Source organism: Triturus cristatus, chromosome 9, assembly GCF_964204655.1.
Source record: "Triturus cristatus chromosome 9, aTriCri1.1, whole genome shotgun sequence".
In the NCBI taxonomy this organism is placed as follows: Eukaryota; Metazoa; Chordata; class Amphibia; order Caudata; family Salamandridae; genus Triturus; species Triturus cristatus.
Genome location: NC_140592.1, coordinates 315,441,910 through 315,466,093, shown reverse-complemented (window position 1 = coordinate 315,466,093; position 24,184 = coordinate 315,441,910).

Sequence of the window (24,184 nt, the reverse complement as noted above, 5' to 3'; positions counted from 1 at the left end):
ATAAATCAATGGAAAGGGTACTCCAAGAGAAGGAAAGAGAGGCAATAAATAGAAATAGGGAAGAATTAATACAACAAATAACTCAGCTAAACACCCATCATGAAGCACTAACTATACCTGTGACTATAGGTCCTGTTGTCCCGTTATATGGAGATAAATCAAACTGTCCTAAAACTCCTGTCATGATCACACCAATAATTGAACCCAGAAAAGGAAAAATAATAGTCGATGACCAAGCTAGTGATTGTGAGTCTGCAATTTCATTGATGGATTTGCCGATAGGAGGGCAGATAAATGACACACCTAGAAGGGTCACACCAGGTTGTTCAAAAGAAGTGAGACTTGAGACATTCACGGGAACAAAGAGTGCCACAATAATAACCCCAGAGGAGTTAGACAGATGGACAAGGGATATAGAGAAGCCCGATCCGCCTCCAAAAATACTAGACATTTTTAAGCTAAGAGTGGAATTGGGAAGAGATGATAGCAGGAAATGTAGTGTTGGAAAGGTTGAATACTTTTAATGAGGAAGAATTGCTGTTCATTTGCAGAAGTATAACTCGAAATACAAAAATATTTCTTGAAAAACTAATGAATTTGGCCTTAGAAATGGGAATCGATGTGGGAAGATCCAAGGTTCTACAAAAACCCTATAGAGCAGAATTGTCTGATAAAGATCTGGAAAATATGAACGTGTCTGGGTGGAAATTGCAAGTTAAAGAATTAATGACAATATTACAAAAATGGAGAGACCTAGACAGATGGAAAGCAAGATGGACAAATAAAAAGGAAGAAGCACAGGGCACTCGAGTAACATCAGAGTATTTAATGAAAGAAACAGAAAAAACAGAAGGATTGTACCCAATGAGAGAAGTTCTAGGGGGAGGATATGTACATGTCCCATGGTCTAGAAAGGATATGTTGTCATTTACAAATGATTTCCCAAAGTTAAGGGAGAAGCCTGTGGAATGGTATAGACAGGTCGAAAGGTTTGTGAAGGTTTCAAAATTTTTGTTGAAATATTTGGATGTGTTATTTGACATAGTGGCACCAGCTGATTTGTGGGCTGAATGTAAAATTACGGTTGATTGGCCAAATGATGAGTATCCAAGGGACAAGAAAACAGGAGCCCCATCTGAAGAAGTAATGAGGAAATATAATCAGGTCATAACTTTCTTGAAAGGGAAAATTCCCCCAAAGGAGACAGATTGGGTAAAGATAGATAGAACCACTCAGGAAAAAAGATGAATCAGTCCATGCATACTATGAACGCCTCCTACAGGTGTTCAAACAGTATAGTGGGGTGGAAAGTATTGGGAATAAAGACATGACTCATTTTGGGTATCGATTTGTCAATGGATTAAAAAAGGAAATTTCTGAAATGATTAAGCAACATAATTTGTGTTGGCATTGCAAGCAAAACTCATAGATGAAATTCTAAAATATGCAAAGTACTGTAGAGATGAAATTGACAATAGACGAAAGATTTTAGAAGAAAAGGTAATGTGGGCTCAAGTTAAATTGGCAGAACAGCAGGAAATTCCGTTAAATAATATGGCAGGTAAATCAGGAAAAGGGCAAGGAAATGGCGGAAATAATGGGGCCAAACCAAAAGGGCGATTAAGTAGAGAAGAAGCAAAGAAGAAATTCCCTTGTCATGGGTGTGGAAAATGGGGGCATTGGAAAAACGAGTGTAAGAATATACAGAATAATAATAGCCCAAATCCAAATGTAAATTCACAGACGCAGAATGAAGTGATAATGAATCAGCCACAACAGGTTGTAAACCTGCAGAATCAATTGCCACCTGCCCCTATGCCAAAATTTGTGAGTCAAACCAAGTACTGTACGGACAACGGATTTCAAGAAGGGAGTGGTAAGAAAAATGTACCTAACATCACAGTTTCTTTTACAGGATTACTATTTCGAAAGCCAAGATCAATGACGGGGTCTGAGAGGGGGGATGAGGATTGCGTACTTGGCGCATCCTTACCAGTAGATCAGTCAGGTCCGTATATCGACGGGAAGGTAGAGGGAAATGACATTACCTTTGTGGTGGACAACGGTGCTACCCGTTCTACTGTGAGAACAGCAGACATTCTAAACCTACACCTCTCGGGAGAAGCGATCCAAGTAGTGGACGTTTCAAATAAACAAATTAGGACCCCTATTACAAAGCCAATGGAAGTATGCATTGGAAACTTCAAAGAGATGCACAAGTTTGTAGTGTGCGACTCCAGTCCCTTGAATTTGTTAGGAAGAGGTTTGTTGTGCAAAATGAATTGCCCCATATTCTGCACACCGGATGGTGTTGACATTCAAACCCCAGATGAAGATGGAATATACAAAATCATGTTAGCTAAGCAAGGAGCAGAAGTAAATGAGTTATATTCAATAATAACTCAGGATGACTTGCCAGAAGAAGTAAAAATGACAGTAAATCCAGATGTGTGGGATTTCACTGGAAAAGGAGTAGGATTAATGACAGATGTAGACCCTGTAAAAGTAACTGTAAAAGAAGGTGCAGTTTTCCCAAAAACCCGGCAATACAAAATGAGTCCCAAAGTCAAAGCGGGTGTTGCAGCAGAGAAAAACAGAATTGTCGAACAAGGCATATTAAAAGAGATTTTAAGTAGTCCCTGTAACTCACCTATAATTGGCATTAAGAAACCAAATGGCAAGTATAGGGTAGTTCAAGATTTACGAAAATATTAATAAGATTGTTGTCCTCTGTTGTCCAGTGGTGCCCAACCCTGCAGTGATTCTGTACCAAATACCATGGAATGCGAGGTGGTTTACCGTGATTGATTTATGTAATGCGTTTTTCTCTATCCCATTGCATCCCGATAGCCAGTTTATATTTTCTTTTAAATTTGATTATCATGTTTATGCTTGGAATTGTGTCCCTCAAGGGTACACAGAAAGTCCATCAATTTTCAATCAGATTTTGAAAAAGTGTCTTGAGACTTTAGTAATGCCTAGGGAGTCTGTCCTTGTACAGTGTATTGATGATCTTTTAGTCGCATCAAAAACAAAAAGTGACTGTGTGACAGATTCCATAGCTTTGCTGAACCATTTAGCCAAAGGTGGACATAAAGTGTCTCCTGAGAAGCTACAGTTTTGCAGAAAAGAAGTTAAATATCTGGGACACCAGATAGAACGGGGAGAAAGGAGAGTGACCTCTGAAAGAATAAAAATAATAAAACAAATGAAGTTGCCATAAACCCAGAAGGAAATAAGAATGTTTCTAGGGGTAGTGGGGTATTGCAGACAGTGGATTATGGGATTCTCCATGCTGGCGAAACCCTTGATACAAATGACAAAGAAAAGAGCAAAGGAACAGATAGAATGGGATGATGAGAGTACAAAATCTTTTCTGAAATTACGTGATTGTTTATGTGAAGCCCCTACCATAGGTATGCTTGATTACTCAAAAGATTTTACTTTATTCTGTTGTGAGAGAGATAATTGTGCCCTCTCAGTTTTAACACAGATTTATGGCTTGATGCGACGCCCAGTGGCATATTTTTCTGCTACCTTAGATCCTGTGGCATCCCCTTTGCCAGGATGCCTAAAAGCTGTGACAGCAACATGTGTGAGTCTGGAGCAAAGTGAGACAATTGTGATGGGATACCCTGTGAAGGTATATGTCCCCCACGCAGTTGTTATTCTTTTGACACAAATTCGTACCCAATACCTCACCCCAAGCAGACTAACTAAATATGAAAGAATTATTTTAGGTGCAGAGAATGTGACCATTGTTCGATGTGCTGTACTTAATCCAGCTACTCTGCTAACAGATCCATATAATGAGGAAGTAAAGGATGACCCAGAACATGACTGCCTTGATGTAACAGAACTAAATACAAAACCACATCCAGACATACAAGAAGAGCCACTAAAAGATGCTGAGAATGAATTCTTTGTAGATGGTTCATGCATGCGCCATGAGGAGGGAGAATGAAATGCTGCTTATGCTGTGTGTACTTTGTCTGAAATAGTCGAAGCATCCTATTTACCAGGAGTCAGGTCTGCACAAATAGCCAAATTAATTGCTTTAATCAATGCCTGCAATGGGGGAAAAATTGGAGAGTAACCATTTACACTGACAGTCAGTATGATTACGGGGTTGGGCATGACTTTGGCCAACTTTGGATGCAGCGAGACTTTGACTTCTTCAGGGTCTCCCATTAAAAATGGAAAATTTGTAAAAGAATTACGTGAAGCAATACAATTACCAAAAGAAGTGGCAGTGGCCAAATGTGCCGCACACCAGTCAGGAAATGACCATGTGACTGCAGGCAATCGGCATGCTGACCAGGTTGCTCAACATTGTGCCAGATACTGTATGGCAGTAAACAGAAAAATCGAAAATTGCCAAAACAGCTGCCAACTTACGCTATTGTCAGAAACATGGAAAAAAGTGAAAGATTTACAAAATGAAGCAGAACTAAAAGAGAAATAGGAGTGGGTGAAAATTGGTTGTACACAAAGGACTGAGGATGGTGTGTGGGTCTACTTAGATGATAGACCTGTGTTGCCAGACAACATGCTTGCTCCTATGGCTAGAATGTATCATAGAGACACTCACATAGGCAGAGATGCAATGATTAGATTTTTCAGGCAGGATTGGTTTAACCCAAGGTTTAGAAATGCAGCTGAAAGGCTTTGCCAAAGGTGTTTGATATGCCAGCAAATGAATCCAGGCAAAAGAACAGTAGTCTATATGGGAAAAATTGGAAAAGCTGAAGGACCATTCATAATTCAAATTGATTTCATTCAGTTACCTGCTTGTCGTGGATTGAAATATGTACTTGTCATCGTATGTTTATTTTCAAAATGGGTGGAGGCATACCCCACCAAAAGAAATGACAAAATAACAGTGGCCCGACTCCTATTGAGAGAACTCATTCCTAGGTTCGGTTTTCCAGTAACTATTGAATCAGACAGAGGGTCTCACTTTAATAATGAAATAATTCGATTAATTTGGGAAGCATTTAAAATTGAACAGAAGCTGCACTGCGCATACCGCCCAGAGGCATCTGGAGTAGTAGAACAATTGAATGGCACAATTAAGTCGAGATTAGGAAAGGTGTGTGCGTCAACTCCACTAGACTGGCCTGATGCCTTACCTCTTGTTCTGATGGGACTCAGAAGCATTCCAGACAAAAATACTGGATTGAGTCCTCATGGAATCATCATGGGAAGAGCAATGAGGCAGGCATGCATACCAGGACACAAGTTGTTTAATATAACTGATGATTTGGTACTGGAGTATTGCAAAGAATTGGCTGACCAAGTGCGTTCTATCTCTCACCAGGTTGGAGAGGACGCAGACGTCAGACAGCCGATTCAAGCGCATGATCTGAATCCTGGTGACTGGGTTGTTGTGAAGAATCACACACGAGAGACTTGCCTAGCACCAAGGTGGGAGAAACCACATCAGGTTATATTAGTCACAACAACAGCTGTAAAATGTGCAGGCTTGCCTAATTGGATTCATGCAAGCCACACTAAAAGAGTAGTAGCACTTGACAAGGAGAGACCTCAACTGACTCAGGCGGTTGAAGGGGCTGAAGGTTGCACAGCTGAAGGATCTCAAGTAATAGGTCCTGAAGTAGCTGATGGAGAGCAACCGAGCACCAGTCAGGATGATTGGATACCTGTAGTAGACATACCAAAGATAATTATAAGAACCAGAAGTCCAACTAGACAAATTAGTCAGGAACAGAGTGTGGACCAGATAGACAGAGAAGAAAGTGCTAAAGAAGCAGAAAATAAATTAGATTATAAACCTGAGCAGGACCAGGTAGGGAAGGTACCAATTACCCAAACAAAAGAAGTCAAAATTACAGAACCAGAGACTGGGGAAGAACAGAAAGAATCTAAAGAGAGTGAACAGGTAAAAGACAACAAAAGATTCAAAGGGAATTGAGCAAGTGCCAATAAGGGAAGTTACAGAAATTCAGGCAGATACAGAAAAGGAGACCTTAAAAATTGAATCTGACCTAGGTCAAACAAGTAAAAGAGAAAAAATTTAGGAAAGAAGTAGTGAATTAGGGAGCCCTGCACAAGATCAGACAAAGGAGAAATCAGAGGATGGAAATAATCACATTGTGCCAAAAATTAATGAAAATAAAAGAACCTCTGAAGAATGTACAAGTGCAGTGCAAGCTAAAAGAATCAGAAAAGGTGATAGCAGGCCAGGTGTTATCAAAAGATTGAAATATCACCTCAAGACAGTACCAGAGGAGCCCGAGCAGGCAGATGAAATATCCAGTTGGACTGGACAAGCACCTATAGGTTCAAACCGAAGAAGCCCCCAAGCGAAATTTATAAATAACAAGTTCAAAGGTCCTGAATGGACATATGCAATTCTCGAAGATTTTGAAAATCTAGAGATAATTAAAGAGGAGATTGGAAATTTTGATGCAGGGCAAATTGATGAGGAAGTGAGACCACCTTACAAGTATTTTCATTGTAACTCTGTTCCAAAGGAAATCACTTAAATAAAGAAGAGAAATCTTCTAAACCCTTAGAAAATGGCTGAAAATAGAGCTGCTGGAAATTTGAATTGTTTTAAGAAATGTTGCAGAATGTGTATATGTAGTATATTTCTAATACTCATAACATGGTTGATATTAGCTGTGGCCAAACCTTATTTAATGGTCAAAACTGTACAGAATAACACTAATACATATCGAAGGAGATAGAATAGAATTAGAAGCACCAGATGAGTCAGATTTACATCACGCTGTGAATAAAAATGGCACTGATTTAAAGTTTTCACCAAATTATTAGTACAATATGAAGACAATGCAAGAAGGAAAAGAAAGCAAATGAAAAGGATGAAGAAGAGATTGAGATGTGCTAAAGTTGGCATCTGTTTTAATAGAACATTTTTTTATGGCAATAAATGCCATCAGAGAGGGGATTGATGGAGCAAGGATTTGTAAAAGAAACTTGCTTGGATTCAATCCTCTCAAAATAACATGTAACAAAGTAACCAAACCTGTTTGTAAGCACTAAAACCGCAAATACACCATGAACACTTTTATCTAAGGAAAGCTTGTCTATGTGCTAATTACTAACCCGTAACATGAATGTCCTAAAATGGCCAACAAAACGCCGGATTTCTATTGCGCATGCGTCTCCTGCATCTACGTAGTATGACTCTGTCACTTTTGGTGGGAAACTTTTTCAGCTGCGCAGTAGCACTAAAGATGGCCGCTTTGAACTCACACGCTAAAGCATCTGCTGCTGATAAACTAAACCTCGTAAGTTGTACTAAATACTAATGCAAAGATTTTAAATAAGTAAATGGGGATAGAGTAGAGATAAGTGGTAAACAGTGAAATCATTTGTTCTGTGTCTTTTTCTGATTTCATTAATAGTTTTTATTTGGGCCTCGGAGGTCGGCTGGAATCCCTACTACGCGCATGCTCATAAAGACTGGCCTGAAAAAAGATGGCTCCGGTGTCACTCGGCCAAGGACACCTTGAATGAAGATGTCTGGGAACATCGCACTGATGACCCCAGCGAAAGAAACAATCTTGAATAAAATGTTTAATTTACTGAGTAATGTGAAATGCGTGTGGGAATAAAGCTATGAGAAAGAAAATTAAGGGGCGGGCGCATAGACAATGGCTCGTAGGGAAGTATAAAAATGTAAGTGGTGTGATGAACTCACCTCCTCATCCCAACCAATCAGAACAGGGGGAAAACATGAAATGCAACATTTAGGGGTGGTACATGAATCAAGAATAGTATAATTGAGGTAAGATAGCTAGAGATTCTGTCTGACTTGTCAGATCTGTCATTCCGACTCGTCACTGATCCAACGCGTATGCTGCTCCAGATTCTGTTCGAAACGCTGTCTCAGACTTTGCTGCTGCCTGAAACTCTGTCCAAATGTTCGATAGATTTATCGATCATCTAGAGGGTTCGCGGAACTGGGACATTCGAGGAGAGTAGTGCCAGAGAGGGGTGCAACGCCGGCGTTGTACAATAGAGGAGATCACCCTTCCAGATCTGAATCTGCCGGATCTTCTACCTGTAGCCTGTCCTGGAGATTCTATCTGGCCCCTATCTACGGAGTTGGGTTCATCTTAGACCATAGGTAAATATAATCAGCAAATCTGTCTTTTATGCCTACTTTCTCTTTTTTCCCTCCTCCTTTTTCAGGTACCGTCATTATTGATCATTTTGGTTTTGCCATGAAATTGTTTAGTGTATTTTGCCTCTTGAAATGAAGTTGGTTACTGTAATTGAATTTTGACTCACAAATCAATTTTAGATAAAGGTTTTCAAAACTTCTTGAGTCTGTGGTTATTCAGAGCAAAGAGTTAAATGTCATTCTACCTTAACCCCTTCAGTGCCCATGACGAGCTGGACTCGTCATGGAGCACAGTCACGCTGTGCCCATGACGAGTCCAGCTCGTCATGGGACCCACCCTTGGGGGAAGCGCTGGCGCTCCCCCCGTGATTCCGCGATCTTTTTTTTTTTTGCTGGGGAGGCAGGGGAAGACCTTCCCCTGCCTCCCCCCGCCCCCCCCGCCCGCGTCATCAATGACGTCAGCGCGGGAGCCGCGCTGATGTCACCGGAGGCTTCCCCTTTGCTCTCCGAGGCGCTGGAAGCCATTTGCTTCCTGCGCGTCGGAGAGTAAAGGTCAGTTTTGGGGCTGGGGAGGGGGTATTAGTGGATCTGTGCGGTAGGTAGGGTGGGGGCACAATGTTGGGGGGGGTGGAAATGGGTTTTTGAAAACTCTGCTTTGTTCCTGCGCTTGGATCGTCCAAGCGCAGACGATTTTATGTGAATTTTGAAAAAAAAAAACGCTCGTTTTCGTTTCTTTGTCGTGTTTCACCTGGGGGGTGCTGATAGCGTGGGATGGGGGTGGGGGGCGTAATAAAGTCAGTCCTATGGGTTCCAAAGTGGCCAGATTGATTTTATTTGCTTACAAAAACACCAGCATCAGAGTTTGCCAGTGCAGTGTGACTTTCGTTTTCTCGTGTAACTTTGAACTGCATTGTTGTACCAAGGGGGGGCGAAAGAAAGTAAGACAGAGGGCTTGCAAAGTGGCCAGATTGATTTTATTTGCTTCCAAGTACACCAGCATCAGAGTTTGCCAGTGATGTGCGTTTTTCGTTTTTTTGAATTCCTTTGAACTGTATTGTTGTTCCCAGGGGGCAAAGTAAAGTTAGACAGAGGGATTGCAAAGTGGCCAGATTGATTTCATTCGCATCCAAGCACACCAGCATCTGAGTTTGCCAGTGCAGTGCGACTTTCGTTTTCTGAGCCTAACTTTGAACAGTATTGGTGTTCCCAGGGGGGGCGTAATAAAGTAAGACAGAGGGGTTGCCAAGTGGCCAGATTGATTTTATTTGCATCCAAGCACACCAGCATCAGAGTTTGCCAGTGCAGTGCGTCTTTAGTTTTTTCGCCTAACTTTGAACAGTATTGTTGTTCCCAGGGGGGGCGAAATAAAGTTAGACAGAGGGATTGCAAAGTGGCCAGATTGATTTTATTTGCATCCATGCACACCAGCATCAGAGTTTGCCAGTGCAGTGCGTCTTTAGTTTTTTCGCCTAACTTTGAACAGTATTTTTGTTCCCAGGGGGGGCGAAATAAAGTTAGACAGAGGGATTGCAAAGTGGCCAGATTGATTTTATTTGCATCCAAGCACACCAGCATCAGAGTTTGCCAGTGCAGTGCGTCTTTAGTTTTCTCGCCTAACTTTGAATAGTATTGTTGTTCCCAGGGGGGGCGAAATAAAGTTAGACAGAGGGATTGCAAAGTGGCCAGATTGATTTTATTTGCATCCAAGCACACCAGCATCTGAGTTTGCCAGTGCAGTGCGTCTTTAGTTTTCTCGCCTAACTTTGAACAGTATTGTTGTTCCCAGGGGGGGCGAAATAAAGTTAGACAGAGGGATTGCAAAGTGGCCAGATTGATTTTATTTGCATCCAAGCACACCAGCATCTGAGTTTGCCAGTGCAGTGCGTCTTTAGTTTTCTCGCCTAACTTTGAACAGTATTGTTGTTCCCAGGGGGGGCGAAATAAAGTTAGACAGAGGGATTGCAAAGTGGCCAGATTGATTTTATTTGCATCCAAGCACACCAGCATCAGAGTTTGCCAGTGCAGTGCGTCTTTAGTTTTCTCGCCTAACTTTGAACAGTATTGTTGTTCCCAGGGGGGGCGAAATAAAGTTAGACAGAGGGATTGCAAAGTGGCCAGATTGATTTTATTTGCATCCAAGCACACCAGCATCAGAGTTTGCCAGTGCAGTGCGTCTTTAGTTTTCTCGCCTAACTTTGAACAGTATTGTTGTTCCCAGGGGGGGCGAAATAAAGTTAGACAGAGGGATTGCAAAGTGGCCAGATTGATTTTATTTGCATCCAAGCACACCAGCATCAGAGTTTGCCAGTGCAGTGTGTCTTTAGTTTTCTCGCCTAACTTTGAACAGTATTGTTGTTCCCAGGGGGGGCGAAATAAAGTTAGACAGAGGGATTGCAAAGTGGCCAGATTGATTTTATTTGCATCCAAGCACACCAGCATCAGAGTTTGCCAGTGCAGTGCGTCTTTAGTTTTCTCGCCCAGCTTTGAACAGTATTGTTGTTCCCAGGGGGGGCAAAATAAAGTTAGACAGAGGGATTGCAAAGTGGCCAGATTGATTTTATTTGCATCCAAGCACACCAGCATCAGAGTTTGCCAGTGCAGTGCGTCTTTAGTTTTCTCGCCTAACTTTGAACAGTATTGTTGTTCCCAGGGGGGGCGAAATAAAGTTAGACAGAGGGATTGCAAAGTGGCCAGATTGATTTTATTTGCATCCAAGCACACCAGCATCAGAGTTTGCCAGTGCAGTGCGTCTTTAGTTTTCTCGCCTAACTTTGAACAGTATTGTTGTTCCCAGGGGGGGCGAAATAAAGTTAGACAGAGGGATTGCAAAGTGGCCAGATTGATTTTATTTGCATCCAAGCACACCAGCATCAGAGTTTGCCAGTGCAGTGCGTCTTCAGTTTTCTCGCCTAACTTTGAACAGTATTGTTGTTCCCAGGGGGGGCGAAATAAAGTTAGACAGAGGGATTGCAAAGTGGCCAGATTGATTTTATTTGCATCCAAGCACACCAGCATCAGAGTTTGCCAGTGCAGTGCGTCTTTAGTTTTCTCGCCTAACTTTGAACAGTATTGTTGTTCCCAGGGGGGGCGAAATAAAGTTAGACAGAGGGATTGCAAAGTGGCCAGATTGATTTTATTTGCATCCAAGCACACCAGCATCAGAGTTTGCCAGTGCAGTGCGTCTTTAGTTTTCTCGCCTAACTTTGAACAGTATTGTTGTTCCCAGGCGGGGCGAAATAAAGTTAGACTGAGGGATTGCAAAGTGGCCAGATTGATTGTATTTGCATCCAAGCACACCAGCATCAGAGTTTGCCAGTGCAGTGCGTCTTTAGTTTTCTCGCCTAACTTTGAACAGTATTGTTGTTCCCAGGGGGGGCGAAATAAAGTTAGACAGAGGGATTGCAAAGTGGCCAGATTGCTTTTATTTGCATCCAAGCACACCAGCATCAGAGTTTGCCAGTGCAGTGCGTCTTTAGTTTTCTCGCCTAACTTTGAACAGTACTGTTGTTCCCAGGGGGGGCGAAATAAAGTTAGACAGAGGGATTGCAAAGCGGCCAGATTGATTTTATTTGCATCCAAGCACACCAGCATCTGAGTTTGCCAGTGCAGTGCGTCTTTAGTTTTCTCGCCTAACTTTGAACAGTATTGTTGTTCCCAGGGGGGGCGAAATAAAGTTAGACAGAGGGATTGCAAAGTGGCCAGATTGATTTTATTTGCATCCAAGCACACCAGCATCTGAGTTTGCCAGTGCAGTGCGTCTTTAGTTTTCTCGCCTAACTTTGAACAGTATTGTTGTTACCAGGGGGGGCGAAATAAAGTTAGACAGAGGGATTGCAAAGTGGCCAGATTGATTTTATTTGCATCCAAGCACACCAGCATCAGAGTTTGCCAGTGCAGTGCGTCTTTAGTTTTCTCGCCCAGCTTTGAACAGTATTGTTGTTCCCAGGGGGGGCGAAATAAAGTTAGACAGAGGGATTGCAAAGTGGCCAGATTGCTTTTATTTGCATCCAAGCACACCAGCATCAGAGTTTGCCAGTGCAGTGCGTCTTTAGTTTTCTCGCCTAACTTTGAACAGTATTGTTATTCCCAGGGGGGGCGAAATAAAGTTAGACAGAGGGATTGCAAAGTGGCCAGATTGATTTTATTTGCATCCAAGCACACCAGCATCAGAGTTTGCCAGTGCAGTGCGTCTTTAGTTTTCTCGCCTAACTTTGAACAGTATTGTTGTTCCCAGGGGGGGCGAAATAAAGTTAGACAGAGGGATTGCAAAGTGGCCAGATTGATTTTATTTGCATCCAAGCACACCAGCATCTGAGTTTGCCAGTGCAGTGCGTCTTTAGTTTTCTCGCCTAACTTTGAACAGTATTGTTGTTCCCAGGTGGGGCGAAATAAAGTTAGACAGAGGGATTGCAAAGTGGCCAGATTGATTTTATTTGCATCCAAGCACACCAGCATCTGAGTTTGCCAGTGCAGTGCGTCTTTAGTTTTCTCGCCTAACTTTGGACAGTATTGTTGTTACCAGGGGGGGCGAAATAAAGTTAGACAGAGGGATTGCAAAGTGGCCAGATTGATTTTATTTGCATCCAAGCACACCAGCATCAGAGTTTGCCAGTGCAGTGCGTCTTTAGTTTTCTCGCCCAGCTTTGAACAGTATTGTTGTTCCCAGGGGGGGCGAAATAAAGTTAGACAGAGGGATTGCAAAGTGGCCAGATTGCTTTTATTTGCATCCAAGCACACCAGCATCAGAGTTTGCCAGTGCAGTGCGTCTTTAGTTTTCTCGCCTAACTTTGAACAGTATTGTTGTTCCCAGGGGGGGCGAAATAAAGTTAGACAGAGGGATTACAAAGTGGCCAGATTGATTTTATTTGCATCCAAGCACACCAGCATCAGAGTTTGCCAGTGCAGTGCGTCTTTAGTTTTCTCGCCTAACTTTGAACAGTATTGTTGTTCCCAGGGGGGGCGAAATAAAGTTAGACAGAGGGATTGCAAAGTGGCCAGATTGATTTTATTTGCATCCAAGCACACCAGCATCAGAGTTTGCCAGTGCAGTGCGTCTTTAGTTTTTTCGCCTAACTTTGAACAGTATTGTTGTTCCCAGGGGGGGCGAAATAAAGTTAGACAGAGGGATTGCAAAGTGGCCAGATTGATTTTATTTGCATCCAAGCACACCAGCATCAGAGTTTGCCAGTGCAGTGCGTCTTTAGTTTTCTCGCCTAACTTTGAACAGTATTGTTGTTCCCAGGGGGGGCGAAATAAAGTTAGACAGAGGGATTGCAAAGTGGCCAGATTGATTTTATTTGCATCCAAGCACACCAGCATCAGAGTTTGCCAGTGCAGTGCGTCTTTAGTTTTCTCGCCTAACTTTGAACAGTATTGTTGTTCCCAGGGGGGGCGAAATAAAGTTAGACAGAGGGATTGCAAAGTGGCCAGATTGATTTTATTTGCATCCAAGCACACCAGCATCAGAGTTTGCCAGTGCAGTGCGTCTTTAGTTTTCTCGCCTAACTTTGAACAGTATTGTTGTTCCCAGGGGGGGCGAAATAAAGTTAGACAGAGGGATTGCAAAGTGGCCAGATTGTTTTTATTTGCATCCAAGCACACCAGCATCAGAGTTTGCCAGTGCAGTGCGTCTTTAGTTTTCTCGCCTAACTTTGAACAGTATTGTTGTTCCCAGGGGGGGCGAAATAAAGTAAGACAGAGGGATTGCAAAGTGGCCAGATTGATTTTATTTGCATCCAAGCACACCAGCATCAGAGTTTGCCAGTGCAGTGCGTCTTCAGTTTTCTCGCCTAACTTTGAACAGTATTGTTGTTCCCAGGGGGGGCGAAATAAAGTTAGACAGAGGGATTGCAAAGTGGCCAGATTGATTTTATTTGCATCCAAGCACACCAGCATCAGAGTTTGCCAGTGCAGTGCGTCTTTAGTTTTCTCGCCTAACTTTGAACAGCATTGTTGTTTCTAGGGTGGGAGAGGTTACCATTTCTGTAGGTACTGCAATACCTGGTTGATGGGTGAATTGGAAAACACAATGTGCACCATGGTTCTGTGTTTATGGATGTGGTCTACCATACTGCTTATGTTTTGTAAGGATGTAAGCAATGGACAGTGAAACGTTTCCCTTCAGGGCCCTCTAGTCATGTCCATAACTTTTCCGGTGAAACCACTCGCTGATTTCTGAATAGGTAGTGAGAGATCGTTTAGGTAACCATGTTGTTTCTGCTTACATTTCACATGCTTGGCATTCCCTAGGAGTTTTTTTTTTTTGTCTGCGTATTACTCTTATCAAGTGCATAATTTGAATTGAGCCACATCCAAGTGTTTGTAGCGGGCACAATTAGGTTATAGCTGAAGGCAGTGCGAGTTTCTCTCAGTGGGCAAGTATGGCGTTCAGTGGGGATGTGGCACTATGGCCGGAGCTGTTGAATTTGGAAATGGGGAACCGGGTTCAGCATTCATGACCAGTCCACCACACCACTGTACTGAGGGAGCGCATTCCCATGCTACACCGTAGAAGGCCCCACTGGACCTTAGAAGGCTTGATGTCTTAGCACAAGCAGGTGTAATGTAGTGGTGTCAACTTACAAAGAGTACAAAGTACAAGTAGAGGTATAAAAGTGCAATAAATGGCAGACACGCAAAACACAGGAACACACTGGGTAGGCACTTCTACGGGCATGGAGAACAGAATTTCCTATAATGTAAAGACTTACTTCACACAATAGAGAGGGTGTGAATTAAGTTTGGAAGTGTCTTTGCAGGAGGAGAAATTTGAGGTTAGTTTTGAAGGACTGGGAAGAGGGAGGGGGTGGTACGGAGCTGAGGCTCAGTTCCAGAATCTCACCGCGTTGCTTGTAAAGGATTGGGCCATCAATCTTTCCTTTTTTAAAGTGGGAGGGTCAAGCAATACATTTTGCGCAGTACGTGATGGTCTAGAGCATTATATGCATATGTTACAATAAAGTTTTTTTTCCTCTTTTTTTTCTAGACTAAAGCTTTTCAACGGTGGCTGTTCTGCAGTTTTGTGTAGTTGCATTGTGTTGGTAAGAAATTTTTTGTTGTTGTATTTACACCAAATGAGTAATAATATAATGTCCGAATGAATTTTTTTGTAAGTGATGTCATAATGGCGGCATATTTAGTTAGTGGTTTGAGCATGAAAATCTTTGCGATGTGTTTTGCATAGTCTTATGTGTAATTGTTTTTCTCTTTCTTTTTTAGTGGGATATTGTTGATCCATACTGTGTCTGTACAGAGTTGGTGGTGGTGAGTAGTTTTGCTGCCTCTGGCAAGTGAGTGGTATTGTTTTGGAGTATATTTGAGTTTTTGATAAAGGTGCTTTTTGCTTATTACTTATTTTACAAAGAGTTTGTTGTTGTTGACAAGTTACATTTATTAGTAAGCAATATGGCTAGCCGTAGAATGACTGCTCAACAGGTGGTCGGTATGCTTCTTGAATCTTCCTCTGATCATGATTATGAGACTGACAGTGCGTCTGAGGGAGAGGAGGGAGGGGAAGATTCTGGCAGTGAGTTTTCACTCAACATGGAATCATCGGATGATGAAGGTACTCTCAGTGCAGATGAAGGTACTCTTGGTGTGGATGAAGCAACTCTCAGTGCGGATGAAGTGCCTGTCTTAGAGGAGGAAACTGCTGTGCCGATGGTGCAAGAGGCATCTGGATTGCAGTCTGAGGCTGCTAGGCTTCCTACTGGAAGTGCTGGACTTTGGGTTGATCCAAACATGGTGCAGCCGGTGTTGCCTGCCTTTAGTGGTGTTGCAGGGTGTACAGTGAATTGTGAAAACTTTTTGCCTATTCAGTTTTTTCAGTTGTTTATGGATGATGTATTTTTGGGTGAGATTGTTGAGCAGACGAATTTGTATGCTGAACAGTTTTTGAGGATCAACAGCGACAAACTTAGGCCCCAGTCTAGAGCTACCCGGTGGACTCCCAAATATCTGGAAGAGATTAAGAAGTTTTTGGGTTTGACTTTATTGATGGGTGTGGTAAGGAAGCCAACCTTGGCTTCATATTGGTCTACTAGCCCCTTGTTGGCAACTGCCATATTTCCTGCAGTTATGACTCGTAATCGGTATTTACTTTTGCTACGCATGCTGCATTTTGTTGATAATTCAATGGCGTTGCCACGAGATCACCCTGACTGTGACCGTCTTTTTAAGATTCGGCCCGTTCTTGATCACTTTGTGGATCGATTTTCTGAGATCTATACTCCAGGGAAAGAAATATCTATTGATGAGTCTTTGGTCTTGTTCAAGGGCCGTTTGGTTTTTAGGCAGTACATCCCTAGCAAGAGGGCACACTATGGAATTAAGCTGTATATGTTGTCTGAGAGTAGGACAGGATATGTATTTAATTTTCGTGTGTACACTGGTAGAGATTCTGCCATTGACCCCCCAGGATGTCCGTCCACTTTTGGAGTTGCAGAGAAAATTGTGTGGGATCTTGCTAGGAGACTGTTTAACAGAGGCCACCATTTGTACCTTGATAACTTCTATACTGCTGTGCAATTATTTAAGGAATTGTATAAAGTGGACACTTTTGCATGTGGCACAATCCGCTCTAACCGTAAAGCTTATCCGAAAGAGCTTGTTTGCAAAAAACTTCAGAGGGGGCAGTGCAGTTCCTTGCGTAGTGATGAACTACTAGCTGTGAAATTTGTGGACAGGAGGGATGTGTACATGCTGACTACCATCCATGATGAGAGTACTTCACCTGTGGCTGTTTGGGGTCAGGTTGCTGAAGTGCGCAAACCTGTGTGCATTCTAGACTACAATAAGCACATGGGTGGTGTTGACAGAGTAGATCAGAGGTTGGAACCTTACTCTGCTATTCGTAAGGCTTATGTTTGGTATAAGAAGTTGGCCATCCATTTCTTCGAATTAGCAATGTTCAATGCTTTTATTGTGTTCAAGGAGTGTTCTCCTGCGTCAAAGTTGACATTTATTCAGTTTCAGCACTCTGTGATAGCTAGCCTTGTTGTTGTGGAACAGGCAAGTGTTCCTAGATTTGGAGTGGTGGAGGATGTGGTTCGATTGAAAGATCGCCACTTTCCTGATTTCATCCCTCCCACACCGGCAAAAGATTTTCCCACTAGGAGATGTAGAGTCTGTTGGCGAAGAGATAAGCGGAAGGAGACTCGTATGTACTGCTCCGACTGTCCATCTAAACCTGGGCTGTGTGTCGCTGCTTGTTTTAGAGCGTACCATACCCAAAAGAAGTTTTGGGAGCAATCATGAGTGGTAAAGTTAACTGATTGGTTTGTTTTCTTTGGAAAATGTGATTCTGTTTCAAGGTTGGCTTTAGTGCAATGTGTTAAGTTTCTGATTTTGTGTTTGTAGATTTTTATCTATTTGTGATTTGTTTGTGTTTTTATTTTTGTCTGAAAAAATCGTAAATGTGTTGGCAGTGTGTGTGGACTGGCACTTCTTTGGCGGTGTACGTGGAATGGTGCTTGGCTGGCGGTGTGCGTGGACTGGTGCTTGGCTGTTGGCGTGCGTGGCCTGGTGCTTGGCTGGCGGTGTGTGTGGACTGGTGCTTGGCCGGCGGTGTGCGTGGACTGGTGCTTGGCTGGCGGTGTGCGTGGACTTGTGCTTGGCTGGCGGTGTGCGTGGACTGGTGCTTGGCTGGCGGTGTGCGTGGACTGGTGCTTGGCTGGCGGTGTGCGTGGACTGGTGCTTGGCTGGCGGTGTGCGTGGACTGGTGCTTGGCTGGCGGTGTGCGTGGACTGGTGCTTGGCTGGCGGTGTGCGTGGACTGGTGCTTGGCTGGCGGTGTGCGTGGACTGGTGTTTAGCTAGCGGTGTGCGTGAACTGGTGCTCGGCTAGCGGTGTGCGTGGACTGGCGCTCGGCTGGCTGTGTGAGTAGTGACTTGCTGCTGGTCACTACACACACTGCTAGCTGAGTGCCACTCCACGCAATCCATCTGCTTGTGTAGTTGCTGTGTCAGGAATGTGGGCGTGTGAAAGTGATGGGCCCTTGAATGGCGCTGTGTGCTGGTGGGAGTTTTGTTATGTGATGGGCCCGCGGCTGGCGGTATGAATGGTTTTGTATGTCTCACGCGTATGAAAGATGTATGAATGGCCTGTAAAGAGGTTGGTGCCTTGTCGTGGCTTTACAGCTCACGAGCTGTGAGTCAATGGTTCAGTTTCTCGCCCTTTCAATTATTAACAGTGCATTTCATTTTTGTGAAATCACTTGCTAATACAATTGTATATTCTGAACCATCACTCACTCTCGTGCCAAATCCAACCAGTATGTGTGTGTGCTTGAGGATTAGATGGCTGTGCAGTAATATTTGCCTTTCTGAAGCAGGGTGTACCTTGTCCCTTTTGTGAATTTTGTAATGTGTTTTTTTTGTGCATGGTGGTGTGAATGGTCTTGTGTGTATCACGTATGAAAGATGTGTGAATGGCCTGTAAAGCGGTTGGTGCCTTGCCGTGGCTTTACAGCTCACGAGCTGCGAGTCATTGGTTCAGTTTTTTCTCCATTGAATTATTGACAGTGCATTTCATTTTTGTGAAATCTCTTGTTAATAAAATTTAATATACTGAACCATCACTCGCCCTCGTGCCAAATCCACCAGTATGTGTGTGTGTTTGAGGAATAGGTGGCTGTGCAGGATTCTTTGTCTTTTTAGTTTCTCTGCCAAAGTGTATGTTCCATGTAAAAATAACCCACCGACTGTAGATATTGTGGTAAACCCATGGGAGTTCATGGTGATGTCTCTCTTGTGAATTTCAAAAAGGTTTTTTATCCTCAATGTCCTGCAAACCTCAAAATATCGATCACATTGTCCATGCAATATTGTTCCAAAATTCTCACGTTGTAGAAACAATGTCGAAACGTTCTGGTTTTGCAAGGGGGTCAACTGTCTTTTTGGCCCGTGCTCGGCGGCCATCTAGGGAAACCTACCAAACCCACCATTTCTGAAAACTAGACACCCGGCGGCTTCTAGGGAGGTATGGCTTGCGTGGATCCCCCAACGTTTCCTTACCCAGAATCCCCTGCAAACCTCAATTTTTGCTGAAAAAATCACTTTTTTCACACATTTTGGGGTGGGAAAGTAGTGGCATCACCGGGCTCACACAAATTTACCACCACCCAGCGTTCCCCCAGGTCTCCCGGTAAAAATGGTGCCTCACTTGTGTGGGAGGCCCAAGTACCCGCCGCAGGCAAGGGCCCAAAACGCAGTGAGGCGACATCAAAATGGCCTGTCGCAAAACCGCCTGGTTTTGCAAGGGGGGTCACTTGGGTTTTTGGCCCGGTGCTCGGCGACCATCTAGGGAAACCTACCAAACCCACGCATTTCTGAAAACTAGACACCCGGCGGCTTCCAGGGAGGTATGGCTTGCGTGGATCCCCCAACGTTTCCTTACCCAGAATCCCCTGCAAACCTCAATTTTTGCTGAAAAAATCACTTTTTTCACACATTTTGGGGTGGGAAAGTAGTGGCATCACCGGGCTCACACAAATTTACCACCACCCAGCGTTCCCCCAGGTCTCCCGGTAAAAATGGTGCCTCACTTGTGTGGGAGGCCCAAGTACCCGCCGCAGGCAAGGGCCCAAAACGCAGTGAGGCGACATCAAAATGGCCTGTCGCAAAACCGCCTGGTTTTGCAAGGGGGGTCACTTGGGTTTTTGGCCCGGTGCTCGGCGGCCATCTAGGGAAACCTACCAAACCCACGCATTTCTGAAAACTAGACACCCGGCGGCTTCCAGGGAGGTATGGCTTGCGTGGATCCCCCAACGTTTCCTTACCCAGAATCCCCTGCAAACCTCAATTTTTGCTGAAAAAATCACTTTTTTCACACATTTTGGGGTGGGAAAGTAGTGGCATCACCGGGCTCACACAAATTTACCACCACCCAGCGTTCCCCCAGGTCTCCCGGTAAAAATGGTGCCTCACTTGTGTGGGAGGCCCAAGTACCCGCCGCAGGCAAGGGCCCAAAACGCAGTGAGGCGACATCAAAATGGCCTGTCGCAAAACCACCTGGTTTTGCAAGGGGGGTCACTTGGGTTTTTGGCCTGGTGCTCGGCGGCCATCTAGGGAAACCTACCAAACCCACGCATTTCTGAAAACTAGACACCCGGCGGCTTCCAGGGAGGTATGGCTTGCGTGGATCCCCCAACGTTTCCTTACCCAGAATCCCCTGCAAACCTCAATTTTTGCTGGAAAAATCACTTTTTCACACATTTTGGGGTGGGAAAGTAGTGGCATCACCGGACTCACACAAATTTACCACCACCCAGCGTTCCCCCAGGTCTCCCGGTAAAAATGGTGCCTCACTTGTGTGGGAGGCCCAAGTACCCGCCGCAGGCAAGGGCCCAAAACGCAGTGAGGCGACATCAAAATGGCCTGTCGCAAAACCGCCTGGTTTTGCAAGGGGGGTCACTTGGGTTTTTGGCCCGGTGCTCGGCGGCCATCTAGGGAAACCTACCAAACCCACGCATTTCTGAAAACTAGACACCCGGCGGCTTCCAGGGAGGTATGGCTTGCGTGGATCCCCCAACGTTTCCTTACCCAGAATCCCCTGCAAACCTCAATTTTTGTTGAAAAAATCACTTTTTTCACACATTTTGGGGTGGGAAAGTAGTGGCATCACCGGGCTCACACAAATTTACCACCACCCAGCGTTCCCCCAGGTCTCCCGGTAAAAATGGTGCCTCACTTGTGTGGGAGGCCCAAGTACCCGCCGCAGGCAAGGGCCCAAAACGCAGTGAGGCGACATCAAAATGGCCTGTCGCAAAACCACCTGGTTTTGCAAGGGGGGTCACTTGGGTTTTTGGCCCGGTGCTCGGCGGCCATCTAGGGAAACCTACCAAACCCATGCATTTCTGAAAACTAGACACCCGGCGGCTTCCAGGGAGGTATGGCTTGCGTGGATCCCTCAACGTTTCCTTACCCAGAATCCCCTGCAAACCTCAATTTTTGCTGAAAAAATCACTTTTTTCACACATTTTGGGGTGGGAAAGTAGTGGCATCACCGGGCTCACACAAATTTACCACCACCCAGCGTTCCCCCAGGTCTCCCGGTAAAAATGGTGCCTCACTTGTGTGGGAGGCCCAAGTACCCGCCGCAGGCAAGGGCACAAAACGTAGTGATGCGACATCAACATTGCCTATCCCAAATGTTGCATCACTACGTTTTGTGCCCTTGCCTGTCGCGGGTACTTGGGCCTCCCACACAAGTGAGGCACCATTTTTACCGGGAGACCTGGGGGAACGCTGGGTGGTGGTAAATTTGTGTGAGCCCGGTGATGTCACTACTTTCCCACCCCAAAATGTGTGAAAAAAGTGATTTTTCCAGCAAGAATTGAGGTTTGCAGGGGATTCTGGGTAAGGAAACGTTGGGGGATCCACGCAAGCCATACCTCCCTGGAAGCCGCCGGGTGTCTAGTTTTCAGAAATGCGTGGGTTTGGTAGGTTTCCCTAGATGGCCGCCGAGCACCGGGCCAAAAACCCAAGTGACCCCCCTTGCAAAACCAGGTGGTTTTGCGACAGGCCATTTTGATGTCGCCTCACTGCGTTTTGGGCCCTTGCCTGCGGCGGGTACTTGGGCCTCCCACACAAGTGAGGCACCATTTTTACCGGGAGACCTGGGGGAACGCTGGGTGGTGGTAAATTTGTGTGAGCCCGGTGATGCCACTACTTTCCCACCCCAAAATGTGTGAAAAAAGTGATTTTTCCAGCAAAAATTGAGGTTTGCAGGGGATTCTGGGTAAGGAAACGTTGGGGGATCCACGCAAGCCATACCTCCCTGGAAGCCGCCGGGTGTCTAGTTTTCAGAAATGCGTGGCTTTGGTAGGTTTCCCTAGATGGCCGCCGAGCACCGGGCCAAAAACCCAAGTGACCCCCCCTTGCAAAACCAGGTGGTTTTGCGACAGGCCATTTTGATGTCGCCTCACTGTGTTTTGGGCCCTTGCCTGCGGCGGGTACTTGGGCCTCCCACACAAGTGAGGCACCATTTTTACCGGGAGACCTGGGGGAACGCTGGGTGGTGGTAAATTTGTGTGAGCCCGGTGATGCCACTACTTTCCCACCCCAAAATGTGTGAAAAAAGTGATTTTTTCAGCAAAAATTGAGGTTTGCAGGGGATTCTGGGTAAGGAAACGTTGGGGGATCCACGCAAGCCATACCTCCCTGGAAGCCGCCGGGTGTCTAGTTTTCAGAAATGCGTGGGTTTGGTAGGTTTCCCTAGATGGCCGCCGAGCACCGGGCCAAAAACCCAAGTGACCCCCCTTGCAAAACCAGGTGGTTTTGCGACAGGCCATTTTGATGTCGCCTCACTGCGTTTTGGGCCCTTGCCTGCGGCGGGTACTTGGGCCTCCCACACAAGTGAGGCACCATTTTTACCGGGAGACCTGGGGGAACGCTGGGTGGTGGTAAATTTGTGTGAGCCCGGTGATGCCACTACTTTCCCACCCCAAAATGTGTGAAAAAAGTGATTTTTTCAGCAAAAATTGAGGTTTGCAGGGGATTCTGGGTAAGGAAACGTTGGGGGATCCACGCAAGCCATACCTCCCTGGAAGCCCCCGGGTGTCTAGTTTTCAGAAATGTATGGATTTGGTAGGTTTCCCTAGATGGCCGCCGTGCCCCGGGCCAAAAAGCCAAGAGACCCCCCTTGCAAAACCAGGTGGTTTTGCGACAGGCCATTTTGATGTCGCCTCACTGCGTTTTGGGCCCTTGCCTGCGGCGGGTACTTGGGCCTCCCACACAAGTGAGGCACCATTTTTACCGGGAGACCTGGGGGAACGCTTTGTGGTGGTAAATTTGTGTGAGCCCGGTGATGCCACTACTTTCCCACCCCAAAATGTGTGAAAAAAGTGATTTTTTCAGCAAAAATTGAGGTTTGCAGGGGATTCTGGGTAAGGAAACGTTGGGGGATCCACGCAAGCCATACCTCCCTGGAAGCCCCCGGGTGTCTAGTTTTCAGAAATGTATGGATTTGGTAGGTTTCCCTAGATGGCCGCCGTGCCCCGGGCCAAAAAGCCAAGGGACCCCCCTTGCAAAACCAGGTGGTTTTGAGATAGGCAATTTTGATGTCACCTCACTATGTTTTGCGCCGTTTCCTGTCGCGGGCACTAGGCCGACCCACACAAGTGAGGTACTGTTTTTCTCGAAAGACTTTGGGAAACGCGGGGTGGGTGGAAATTTGTGGATCCACGCAGATTCCGGAACTTTCCACGACAGAAATGTGTGGAAAATGTGTTTTTTTTGCCAATTTTTTAGGTTTGCAAGGGATTCTGGGTAACAGACCCTGGTGGGAGGCAGTCAAGTCACCCCATCCTGGATTCCCCTGGGTGTCTAGTTTTCAAAAATGTATAGGTTTGCTAGGTTTCCCCAGGTGCCCGCAGAGCTAGGGTTCAAAAACTACAGCTAGACATTTTTCCAAAAAAGGATCTTTTTTCACTGCGAAATTGAGGTGTGACCAGGTTGCGTTTTGCGCCGTTTCCTGTCGCGGGCAGTAGGCCGATCCACACAAGTGAGGTACCGTTTTTCTCGTAAGACTTTGGGGAACGCGGGGTGGGTGGAAATTTGTGGATCCACGCAGATTCCGGAACTTTCCACGACAGAAATGTGGGGAAAAAGTGTTTTTTTTGCCAATTTTTTAGGTTTGCAAGGGATTCTGGGTAACAGACCCTGGTGGGAGGCAGTCAAGTCACCCCATCCTGGATCCCCTGGGTGTCTAGTTTTCAAAAATGTATAGGTTTGCTAGGTTTCCCCAGGTGCCCGCAGAGCTAGGGTTAAAAAACGACAGCTAGTCATTTTTCCAAAAAAGGGTCATTTTTCACTGCGAAAATGAGGTGTGACCAGGTTGCGTTTTGCGCCGTTTCCTGTCGCGGGCACTAGGCCGATCCACACAAGTAAGGTACCGTTTTTCTCGTAAGACTTTGGGGAACGCGGGGTGGGTGAAAATTTGTGGATCCACGCAGATTCCGGAACTTTCCACGACAGAAATGTGGGGAAAATGTGGTTTTTTTGCCAATTTTTTAGGTTTGCAAGGGATTCTGGGTAACAGACCCTGGTGGGAGGCAGTCAAGTCACCCCAT